This window comes from Ursus americanus, chromosome 31 (genome assembly GCF_024610735.1).
Source record: "Ursus americanus isolate L20-20 chromosome 31, mUrsAme1.1.p, whole genome shotgun sequence".
Lineage (NCBI taxonomy): Eukaryota > Metazoa > Chordata > Mammalia > Carnivora > Ursidae > Ursus > Ursus americanus.
In genome coordinates this window covers 31302351-31315110 of record NC_142157.1, presented here as the reverse complement: position 1 = coordinate 31315110, position 12760 = coordinate 31302351, and the positions used below count along the sequence as shown (strand labels likewise).

The 12760-nt window shown below is 43.3% G+C and overlaps 1 protein-coding gene and 1 long non-coding RNA gene across 2 annotated transcripts in view; one reads left to right on the top strand and one right to left on the bottom strand.

Moving 5' to 3' along the window:
• The window catches only part of PRKCQ (protein kinase C theta), a 168647-nt gene extending 163424 nt beyond the window's left edge, over positions 1-5223 (bottom strand). The window contains exon 1 of the mRNA XM_087857744.1: positions 5003-5223. The gene's annotated coding sequence lies outside the window, so the exon portion shown is untranslated. The remainder of the gene's footprint in view (positions 1-5002) is intronic.
• On the top strand, positions 5213-11817 carry LOC148107410 (uncharacterized). The gene is made up of 3 exons (XR_015722474.1): positions 5213-5670; positions 6220-6331; positions 7493-11817. It is a non-coding gene; the product is annotated as an uncharacterized LOC148107410 (long non-coding RNA).
• Positions 11818-12760: the final 943 nt, after the last annotated feature.

The following is a 12760-nucleotide window of genomic DNA, read 5'->3' as shown; positions in this document are numbered from 1 at the left end:
AGGGTCTGCTCTTTATACTTTTAACTAAAGACTGGTTGTGGGTGTCACAACACGCTTGGAGGGGAAGCCTCCGGGCTTGACCTGCTCTCTCTTGCACGCACCTGCTGTGCTCAAACCAGACTGCATTCCTTTCCTTTGCTAAGATGTCAGGCCCACATGCTGTCAGGCCACTCTACAAATGCCATTCCCAACTTCTGGAACATCCTCACCTGGTTCACTGCCCCCTACCTGAGCCAGCACTTCTCCTGAGATATCTTCTCAGACACCCCAAATCTAGGTACCCCCATGTACATCCCCAGGACAGCACGTCCACATTCACTCTGCGCTGATTTACTGAGGGCCTCCTATGCTCCAGGCCCTGCTATAGCACCTGGGGCTACAGCTATGGATGAAACACTTGCCCCATTCTAGAGGAGGAAACAGACAAGAAACAAATAAGTAAGATAGTTGCGCACCGTAATATAGCAATATAAATACATGCTGAAATTGTCACACTTCATTATAATTTCCTCTTGACTTGCGTGCTTCTCCCCTATGGATTATACAGTCCAGTGTGGGGCTCCCAAGTTTGTAACAAAAGCCTGATGAATTGAAGTATAGCCCTCCACATTTTGGCTCTCTCCATTGTCCCAAGAATTTGTCCTGTTTTGATCACATACAAGAGATAATTTAACTTTTAATCTGCAAAGGGTCTGTGGCACATATTTAGAGTCAGTACCAGCAATACCATGCTTACTTTATTCTCGACAACGACTTATTTCTAAATCCCGAGGTCCTTCACGTAGGCAAGGGCAACCCTACTTAGAGGGGTCTTTTATCTTTCAGGAGCCCTCCTGCCTATGGGTTCCCTAGTCCTTTAGGGGATGCTTGAATAGTAGTTCCTCCAATGATTCGGCACTAGAGAAAGCTACACAAGCCCAGGAGAGGGAGGGAGAACCAATAAATTCAGGAGTAGCGTCCGCGCGTAGACCCCTGAATCTTGATTTTTACAAAACCAAGCAATTTTGTAAAAAGTTCATTGGTTACCACCTCACAACACATAACGATGACCACTATCAAGACAAACAAACAAACAAAAATCAGGAAATATCAAGTGTTGGTGAGGATGCGGAGAACCCAGAACTTTTGTGGGGTGTGAAATGGCACAGCCATGTGGAAACCAGTATGATGTTCCCTCAAAAACTTAAATACAGAATTACCATTTAATCCAGTCAAAAGAATTTAAAGCAGAGACTTGAGATATTTATACACCCACGTTGAAAGCATCTTTATATGTAAACCAAAATGTGGAAGCAACCCAAGGGTCCATGAACAGATGAATGGATAAACAAAACAGGGTCTAGAGACACAATGGAATATTATTCAGCCCTTAAAAGGAAGGAAATTCTGACATGTGCTACGACAGGAATGAATCTGAAGGACGTGATGGGGAGTGAAATAAGGCAGACACAAAGAGACAGGCACTGTATGATTCATTTCTATGAGGGGCCTGGAGTAGTCAAATTCAGAGACAAAAAGTAGAAGGGAGGTTGCCAGGGGCTGGAGGGAACAGGGAGCGTTAATGGGGACAGAGTTTCAGTTTTGCAGGATGAAAGAGCTCCGCGGACAGATGACTATAATTAATGCCACCGAACTGTACATTTCAAAATGATTCAGATGGTGAATTTTATGGTATGGGTGCAATTCTACTATAATTGAAAAAAAAAAAAAAGCAAAACAAAACTTGAACTGGTAAGTTATCCGGCTCGGTGTCAGAATCAGACAAACCTGACTCCAGCACATACCAGCTGTAAGAGGGGGGGAGTGACACGACTTCCTTGAGCCTCAGTTTCTTCACCCATAGAATGAAAAAGGTGATGACAATACCTAATTTATAAAAGCTTTGTGAAGATTAAAGGAGATAGTAATGTTTGTCAAATACGAAATTCTGAGTTTCATGTCTGGCACATATAAATACTACTGTATCAATAAAACCATGTTTTATTGCTTTTGTTGGCTCTGATTATTTTCATTAATCATCAATATCACTAGCATAACTCAAAAAGTAACATCACCCTGTAGAAGTATGTCCCACCAAAGTGAGTACCTTACAAATCTGCTAATTTCATCCCAGAGTAGAAATCTAGGATTCTAGGCTGGGGTAAACTATTCCTAATTTCTGAAGCTGCTGATTCTCACTTCGCCCCAAGGGTGTTTTTAGATGACAGAGCAACGTACATACACATTGTGTATAAATGCTTGATGTGTTAAGATAATGAAGATGTTTCCCTTACTGCAAGAAAACACCTTTTAATTCACCTTTCCGCCTCAATGTTTTTCTGAGTTTCTCATGATTTCTTCCTTAACAAGCAGAACAGGTGTGAAAAGGCAAAATGAGATGCATTGCTGCTTGAAAATGAAACATTTGAAATTTTAATATAATGGACAGAAACAGAAAGAAGAAGGTAAATGCTATGTATGTCACCATAGACTGCTTTCTCTACTTTCAATTACAGATTTGATTTGGGGCAACAAAATTACACAAATATAGCATCACAGGATACATCTGTGTTCTCTGGGATTTTTCATCATATAACAATTTCTTCGCTTTAAACAATTTAGGAAAATTACTTCAAAAAGAAAAGAAAAGGCTGGACCCTATAAAAAGAAAATCACCTGAGATGAAATACACCCTTATTAACGGTCACACGTGATTCCTCTATCAGCAATATTCTCAGGGGCAAACAACATAATCAGTAAATCTAAAACATGAAATGCATTAAAAACAGGAAGTACTAATTCTCATTCCTATTTTAAAGGGAGGCAAATGTCCTATCATTAACTCCTGCATCATGAGGGGAACTGCAGACTTTACTCCTGGATGCCAGTTACCGAGTTGCACCGTAAGCCCACACTCTCAAAAAATCCTGGGCCCAGTCCACAGAGAACTGGAGATAAAACCTCAAGTTCATTCTACAGAAGAATCGTGTGTTTCCCGCAGAAGAATATATCACAACGGAATAAGGGACCTTTATAGAAATGACGAAAGACAAATGCGCTATTCAAGGCAACCTCCAGGACCTGCTCTGACCAAGCAAAACCGAGGATTCATGTTAAAAGGGATCTTGAGATGATAAGGATCAAGGGGTAAATAACTGGACAAAATCCCTGCGTCTCTGAAAGAGAAAGGGCCACAGCAAAAGAAATTACAGTTCCAGCGGCTGACCCACGTACATTCAAACCAGACTCGCCAAGGGGGTTTCTGTCCTCAAAGGGGGACCCGGTTGGAGATCCGACAGAGCAGCTTGCCCAAGCACCACTTGCCATTCTGAGCCACTGCAGCCCAAGACGGTGGCGGAAGTGAACATGACACAGCGGAGGGTGGTGACAAGACTCTTCCCTGGAACCTCACATTTTAAAAGTTTACAAGAAAATCACAGGAGGTTGAAAACAAAGGCTGGTGATGCCCAACAGGTTACTCTTGAAATCAGAGATAAATGTTTATGAGACAGAGAGAAGAAGGAAAAAAAAAAAAACCAAACCAAACAAAACAACTTAATTTGGTCCTAATCACTAACTGGGAGGAGTTTCACAGCTGAGGCTTTGAAGGTTTGAGAAGGTCTTCCTATGCCCAGGCTTTAAATATACGTGCATTCAGTCAGCAGAAGAAAGGCACTAACAAGATCAATCTGGGGCAGACACCTGCCTCAAACAATGGCACTGATCTCAGAGGGATTTTAAACAGCTGTGCATAAACTTCAAAAGTAATTTGCAACCAAATTAGTGAACGTCACCCTCTTTCCCACTAGACACAGCATTTTTTAAAGAGATTAAGCATTCGCAGTGAGCCTGCCATTTTACAAGTTACCCGAGACAAGTTAGCGAACAAATGAAGATGGTGATTGGCAAGGTTGGGGTGTGGTGGACCCAGGAGCTGAGGAGCGGGGCTCCTGAGCCGCACATCCCTCCAGGGAAGGGGCGGTGGTGGTCACCGACTCCACAGAGCTGCGAGGGGAGCGTGGGGAGAATGGGTGCAGCAGCAGCCGGACACGAGCCGGGGTGGGCACCTGGCGCAGGCAGGACCTGCACCCCCCGGGGTGCTGCACCCTCACCACGGACGAGGGAGAGCTGCGAGCTCTCGATTCTCCCTCCATGTCACCACCCCGTCCTCGTCAGCTTGTGTCATGACTGCATAACCTTTTCTTAGCGCCACTTTGGGCAGGACAACCCCAAAGGTCAAGGCAGCTCCGTGGCACGCTGCTGGCAGAAAGACTTGGCCTTCAGCCTTTGGGCTTCTCTTCATTCATGACCATAGAAGTGCCCAAGCCTTTGGCGTGAACGGCCCATTTCACACGGATAACTGGGGCTCTTAAAAGTTCAATGAAATACAGATATCTAACCCTGCCTTCTTAACATGTGGCCTGAACGCTGATACACAAACAGGCTCGCTTGAGGTCACAGGACTAAATACCAGACTTTTTTTTTTCCCCCTGTATCTATCACAGAGCCGCCGCACCCTACCCCAGGCCCTTGAAAAGAAACTTGGGTTTGTTTAGAGGTGAGTCTTGGCAGCCTTGTCTGCTGCTCTCGCAAACCCCAAGAAAACAAGTTATTCTCTCCTGTGGAGAGTCGGCATCACCGTCAGCATCACCCACCTCTCCTTCAAACGTCTGCCAAGGATATAAAACTTTCCACCTTCTTCCCTCCCTCCCACCCCAATCAGTTCAGGTAAGAGGGGCGAAAAACACGAGAAGGAGAAGGCGCCCCCAGCCCCAGCCCCTTGGCGTCCACACGGCGAGGGGCCGCAGCCACCCGGACGCCCCAGAAACCACGGGAAGCGACTGGCCCCAAGTTCGCTGCGCTCTGGTCCCTCTGCGGCTTGGCAGTCAGCCCGCGCCCCCCGTCCCGGAACGTCTACACGCGCGAGCCGGGCGGGCCTCCCCCCTCGCCGGGCCGCGCTCCCGGCCCCGCGCGGACCCCCCCTGCCCTCCCCCGGCCGGCGACGCGGCGCCCAGGCACCTACCTGCAGACGGGGCGGCCGGGGTCCCAGCGCGCTGCTGCTCTGCGGCCGCGCGGGCACTGGCGGGGCCCGGCGCCGGCCAGGGGGCGCTCGTCACCCCGCCGCCCGAGCGCCCGAGCCGGCTCCGCGGACGCCCGCCCAGGAGCCCGCGCCCCGCGCCGCGTCCCCTCCCACTGCGGCCGCGCTCCTCCCCGGCGCTGCCCGCCCGGCTGCCGCTCGGCCCCGGGCAGGACCCGCCGCGCGCCCCCGCCACGGGGAGGCGGAAGGTCGCCGGAAGGGGCGCGGAGCACCAGCCGCGGGCCGCGCGCGCGGGGATTCTGCGCCTCACCAAACTGAAAATCGAAAACGATCCTTCCGAAGGGAAGGATCAAGGTCATTCGGGAAAAAGAACTTCGTCGGTTTTGTCTGTTTTTACGCTAAAAGGGCTCGTCAGCATTGTTCTAAAGTTTTCTTTTAAAGAGACCTACGCGAGGAGGTTTGGGTGGATCGTCTTTCCTAGGTTGTGCCCTACCTACGATTTTAATTTTTTCCGTTTTTGCACGCCGTGGGTCGTATGTATAATTTCCAAAGTTGCATTGCTTTAAATTTGACAGCCCTCGAAACTGCAATGTAATGTCCTCCCAGTGCATTTGTCATTTGAAGACTTGTACATCTTGCTGGTGATACTAATGGTAATCATGAGGATAATCGGGGTGGTTTTTCCTGTACTCCATAGAGTTAATTTTTCCTTTGGGTTAGAAACTATATGTCTGGTTGCCAATATTATTACAGAGCTATTCTCTCTCAATTATGACATTACATGATTAAAATGTGCTTGGTTCGGACTTTTGCTGCTAACATGTGCTAAGACCAGATAAGTCTGCGAAATAATTTCTTTTTTGAGAGAGATTTAAAAGGTATAAAAGAGCAAAACCTTGGATTACTAAGCTTCTGATCATGGATGTATAGGGTGTCAGCTGAAAAGTTCCTCTGACTACAGCTAGCTCCAAACTTTTAATCTAAAGATGAAAAATGTAGACCCAGAAGGTTTGGGTGACTTGAGTAATTCACACTGCTGCTTTGTGGCAGGCCTGTGCGGGGAAGCCAGAAACGGTGACTCTTACCCCTAATGAACGCAGCAAAACAAACACATACACCTGTTAAGGATAAAAATGTAATCCCTGAAAACTAGCCCCTCTCCTATCCTTGTTAATATCTAACAGCTCTGAACTGACCCTCAGGCAGAATCACCCAGCAGAGAGGCTGTCGGGTCTTGGAAGATTCTAGCAGTGTGAGGATGGACGGAACCTCAGATGTGACACTCACCATGGCATCATGAGAGCCTGGCACATAGTAGGCACTCATTGTATACTTACTATTGAAATTTGGTGGCAAAAGGTAGGTATGGCTGGGAGCAAGGTGGCAGAGCTGGCAGAATTAGCCCCACTGAGAAGTCCAACTTCTCTCTGCAGACTGCAAAAGAGAAAACTCCTAGTTCAATACGCCTTCCTCCTGTTTCTTCTCCAGCCATCCTTAAACAGAGACTATCACATCGAGAGGAGATGGCGGACTGCCAGTACTGCAGTGCCAGAAAGATAGTGAGCCCACTCATTCCCCATTGCTGGGGTTTTCATTGACCATTCGCAAATGGGGTTACGGACATATAGAAGCTCAAGGAAAATCCATATGTCCTTTCAACGTAATCTATCGTCAGTGGCTTTAAAAAAGTTCCGAATAATGAAGGTCATGTCCTGAGAGCCTGTATACCAAACCATGTGGTGGGCGTTTTGATGCACTGTTCATTTAATCCTCGTAACAGTTATGGGGTAGATGTTCTATCATCACTATCATCTTTATGTTAGAGATGAGAATAATGAAACTTACAATAGTCATAGAGCTTGCCCCAAACCCCACAGTTAATAAAGTCCCAGAACCAGCATTTAAACTCAGGCCCATGTGAAGCAACCCCCTCAAGCACCATTGAATATTGTCTCCATTCTGCAGCCATTCCCTCTGTTTTCTGCTTGGCTCTTCTTTGGACAACTGGTCTCTGGGGCCCCACGCCACTCTACTATTCTATAACCACGTAGCCATACAGTTGGAAACCCAGTAATCTAAAGACTGAATCTTTTAAAACAATATTCGTCTTATGTCTAGGAAGAGGTGTTTGCTTTTTGTGGGTGTGTTTGTCTTGAACCTCGCCTAAAAGAAAAAAACAAATCCAGCTCTGTTCTTGTTTCATGCTAAGTGTCAGGGATACCTGTAGCACTTTTTGATCCTGGCGTCCTGTGGGGCCAGCCGCCTCCTTCCCCAGGCTACAAGGTATTTCTGTTTTATATCAGACATTGTCTCATTGTTTTATAAACAGGGCTGCTGCTCAGAAGTTCTCCACACCTTTGTTTCCTGGAAGAGGAAATGGCATTTCCTGGAGGGGATGACATGTGGGTGGGGAGGTTCCACTCATTACATGAAACACGCTCAAACTTTCGGTTGTGTACTTCTTTTCCCCCTCAGTTTCTGCCCTCAAGTTTCCTGGAATGATGCTGAACACAGTGTGGTACGGTGGCTTCAGTCCACCTTCGCCAGAACAGGCATGATCCCTGCTTTTACGGTGGCATCAGTTCACCTTTGCCGGAACAGGCATGATCCCTGCTTTGGATCCACAGCTAAGAAATAGACGACTTCAAGAATCTTCTCTCTGGAGAGATCACAATCCATCTTCCTTCAACCAGGAATTTGCAAAAGGGAGCCTGAGACATCACCTCGCTCTTATTTTGGACCTAGCTGGCGATTATCCTCTGTCTCTAGAAGAGACCCCATCTTACACCTGTGAGGTTCACCTTCCATAAAGGATTTAGGATAGAAATTAAAGAGATGATGTTCTTATTCTGACCCTCAAATCCAAGGAAGATGGTATTTGGGGAGAAGCAGGACATGACAAACAGATGATTTGAACAAAGGATTATTTAACAAGGACACTTCTGTCTCCGCAGTAACTCACCACTCGGAGGGAAACCAGTTTGGACAATTCCCTGAGGAGTTGGCTGCCCAGCTGTCACTTTCCCAAAGGCCTGGCAGAGATTGTTTTTAAAGTGGTCAGCCTGAATCCCCGGGAGAATCGGCATGGAATTAGAAGTCAATGATCTATCCTAACCGAAGACCTGAGAAACATGTGGAGCCTCGTGTAAATTTATTCAGAAAATGTCAAAATTATTCTAGGAGTTATAGGTGAAAGTGACAGACGCAGATGAAAAACAGGTATTTTAAATTCACAGCGTGGACAAGGGAAAGGGAGATTTTTTTTTTTTCCTATTCAATCTAACTTTATGCATTCAAATGGGAAAACGGATAATTAGAAGTTAGAAATTGTTATTGCAAGAAGAGAGCTCTAAACCCTGAAGCCAAAACAGGCCCTCCCCTTAGGGAGTAAATAAACTTTGATTTCTGTTGATAATAAGATTGATACCAACTCTTCCAAACCATGAAAGGGAATGGTGGATACTGATTTTATCCTGAGGTAAAAAGTAACAATGCTCATAATGTGATGTTTTTGAAAGTCTCATTGTTATGCATGCTTAGTAATGTTAAGCTAGTTTTAAAATCTTAGACAAGGTATGAGAGGGAGGCATTATATCTTCATTTAAGAAAAGGATGATGAGTGACCTCATAGTGGCTAATATTTATTGTGCATTTATGTCATGCGCCAGGGCATGGTGTGGACACTTTAATTATTTCATTTGATTGTTACAATGAATCCCCCGAGACGGGGAATATCCTCTTCATTTTACAGATGTGACGGCTGAGTCTTAGAAATCAAACAAATGAGTTGTCAGGCTCACTGAGCCAGTAAGTAATGGGGTATGGCTTGACTCCTAGTCTGCCGAGCCCCAAATTCATGACTTTGGCCAGTATATACACAGAAACAAGACAAGAGCTGAAATTATAGCCTGACTCTTGAAACAGTAAAGGAATTGTGTGTGGTTACAGGTGTCCTAATTCACACAATATTCTAAGAAGAGTTAACACATATATACATGGCCAATTTATAAATTATAATATATCAAAATGCCCACTTGAGGCAGCCATAGGAAATAAAGCAGAATTCAGTCTTTAATGATGTAGAACATGGAGAGGTCATTTTTTCCCTCTTGAACATCAACTATTATTACATTATAGAAGAATGAAATTGAGTATGATAGTGTCTCCTCTTCACCCCCCACCCCATTTTTTTTTTAAAGGTAGGGGAGTTATAAAAGCACTATATTGCTGTCTTGTTTTAGTTGTGGCTTTTGAAATCCTATAGCACCGATTTTTTTTTTTAAGTCATCACTGACAACAAAGAGACTCCAATTGTAACATAAGTATCTGAATCAGATAGCAGATGGTAACATTTTCAATGTTGTTATAGCAGAGATAGCAGTTAACACAATAAACTTTTGGTGTGTTTGTGAGGTCTAAGGGAGAATCGGGGAGAAAGGAAAGGTCCAGTATTTCTAAGGACCCACAGATACAGTTCTGGATTTGGTGAATGCAAGGATATCAGCATAATGAGTATGGTCCAAATGCATGTAAAATTTTGTCTGAAACTAAACAGGTATTGATTAGATAGAGTCATCATACAGACCGCTTTTTTAGTGATTCCCTTCCACCGAAAAGCAAAAGCAAACTAAAAGTCCAAAAGACTGAACATTTGATGAGAAATTCTCCCCAGGGGGGACTAATAAATCTGAGAACTAATCTGTGAATCCCAGAGGAAGAAATCAAGATAAAACCTGTCATATTTATGAATTTCATTATTACAATTCTGCAATTTGACACCATGCAATTGCCTAGGATTTGAAAATCTATCAGTGAAGGTACATTACTTTACAGTAAACCACTTTATTCTCTCAATCCCTTTTTTAAAAAAAAGCAAACACCGCACCTGCCCCTACTTCTCTCTTCTTCAACCATAGCCTCAAGCACACACCATTTATGGTTTTATTTTGACAACACACACACAGAATTTATGTTGGACTACGTGGGAGAGTCTGTCAGGTTTCTTCCAGCTTTAAAATTCTGAATATAAATGCCAATTAAAAGAAAGTTCTGATTGTCAGTGATGGGGAATGTAATATCATTGCTTCTAGTACTCATTGCTATTTAAATGTATTCACTGGAATAAAAAATTCAAATACTGTCAAGGAAGTCACACACTGATAGCACAGGAAACACAGAAAATCATTACTTTCTTCTTTGCGTACAGCTTTCCTGCCTACACCAGAGTCTCAACGGTTCACTTTAAAGTACACGTTTCGTGCAACAAAAATATAAGTAATTTTTTTTTCTCATTAGTCAGAATAGTGGCCTAAGGAGGCTAAACTGACCATATTTAGCTGTTGTGTGAGTCCATCAGATGTGCTCTGGTGCGTCGTCACACTTCATCCCACAACCCCGCCATCTCATCCCTGAAATGTTTGTTTTTAACCCCAAATGGCAACCCTCGAGGCTGGTTATTTCTTTCAACTTACGTGGCTTATACGTTATAAGTAGATCCAAGCTGATATTTTCTTCTTCTTTTTCTTTTTTTTCTGCTTGTTACTCAACAGCGTCAGCGAACAAAAGAAGTAAAGCACTGCGTTTGGGATTCAACACATCTTTTGGGGAGCAGATGTTTTGTCTCAGTTTTACACATTAAACACACACACTCACGTGCACCTCCGTTGCCCAGTGCCTGAATAAATATACTCTGATGGTTAAGGAGAAACCCATGATATTTAAGTAACATAGCAATAGCTTTTATTCTATTTGCACATTTATGCAACATTTAAAATGATGAAAAACTAATGTTTTCACACCTCATTTTTGAACTTGATGGAGCTATGCTCAAGACCCCAAACTAAATGTACAGAATCACTATGTTGTGCACCCCAAACTGATGTGCCGTTCACTGTAGTCGACTATGGTCCAATAAGAAATGTAAAAAAAAAATCAAAGACCTGTTGTATCTCAGATTAGAAGATACGTTTATTTTTCTAAATAGACCACAAAGAGCATACATTATTTCAGAAATTCTGTCCTCTAAGTGTTTGTTTTAGAGTTAATAAGAGAGGACACATTCATATTACATCCTGCAGATTTCGTAGGAAGAATTGAGTAGACGAGAACTCTAACGTCCCTAGAAAACCTTGAGAAGAGAATGCTGGACTTCGAATGATCGACTGCCATTTGTAGAGCATTCGGACCATGGTATTTTACAGAAATCATCTTGTTAAACCGTTATAACAATCCCATAACATGGGTGTTGTTATTCACACTTTACAGATGAGAACACTGAGGTTCAGAAAGGCCAAGTAACTTATCCAGTATCACACAGCAAGAGTGGCAAAGCCAGAAACAGAACCCAGGTGGGCTCAACTGGACCCACTAAACTGGGTCTGGAGAATTCCGGCCATCGTCTACAAAGGCTAAAAATGGGGGTCATTTTCTGCAAGCAGATTTTTAAAGATAATACTATTTTTCCTATGATAAAAGTTACGCATTTACTTGAATGCACACACACACACACATCTAGAAATTAGAGAAAATAAAAACAGAAAAAAGATTGCTTATAATTTTCCAACCCAGGGGGTGTTTTTCCTTATTATCTTTTAACCATGTGTAATTTGGGGAATTATTTTATTTTAAAAATAAATTTTACTTGTTGCTCGATTGTAAAGGAATGAATATTCATCATAGGAATTTTGAAAAATATAAACATGTAAAAGAAACTTTAATTCCCTAAGCTCAAAATATAAAGATAATTATTATTTCTTTGGTCTCTTATTCTCGTCGTGGCTGTGGGCGCAAGTCTTGAGACACAAGCTAAAACTACCTATATCACACGTGCCATTTACAGCCCATGAAATCTTTTAACTTGTTTGATTTTTGCTTGATTCATTGATGTTTTATTTGTCAAGGAATTACAAATATGATTTTTAGGCAGATGATTGCAATTCTCTGGTTGCTCTAAATAAGACTAGCTACTTTGCCTTTTACTAAATGACACAAATTACTCCCCCCTACACAAAATACCTTCAAGAATGAACAATGCCTCTGTTTAAATCTGCCCTTATAACTCTACAGAATGGCTTATTTATTTTTTCTTCAAATGTAATTTGCTTTAAGCAGTGTCCCCTTCACGGTGAAAGAAAACCACCAACTCCCTGTTCACTCCTAATTGGATCATGCCCTTCTAGCTGGAGGAAAAAGCTTCTGGTCAGGTGAAAGCAACTGATTCTGACCGCCAGATTAAGTAAAGAAGTTTAGGTGTTACATAAATCTGGGAGGGCTGCAGAAATGTGGATTAATTTTAATCACACTAAGAAAGTTTGTCTCCAGGCAAAAGACAAGAAAGTTGTTGCTTGAGAACGTTCATGTCTTGTGACTGGACCTGCCAAGGGAACTTAAAAAGACTTAAAGACTTAAGAACTTAAAAAGGCTTCTGGGTGAAACACAGCAAGGTGCAGAACATTCTAGCTACTCGATGTTATTACCCGGCTTCTGCTTTTCCTGGGAACCTAGTAAGAACCTCCCTAAAGAAACCAAACAGGAAATCAACTGGAAGTGGTGAGACACGTGTTCTCGAGGTTATTGTGCGTGTTCCCTAGGGTGTCAAAGAACTTAAAAGAATTGAAAAACAAACTATTGTACACCTATTTGCTTTTGCACACCTCTCTCTATTTACTTTTTGCGGATTCACACTCTCTTTCCCTTGCTATTTCATTTGGACAGAATGGAGACCTCTTCCCTTGTTTGAAACTT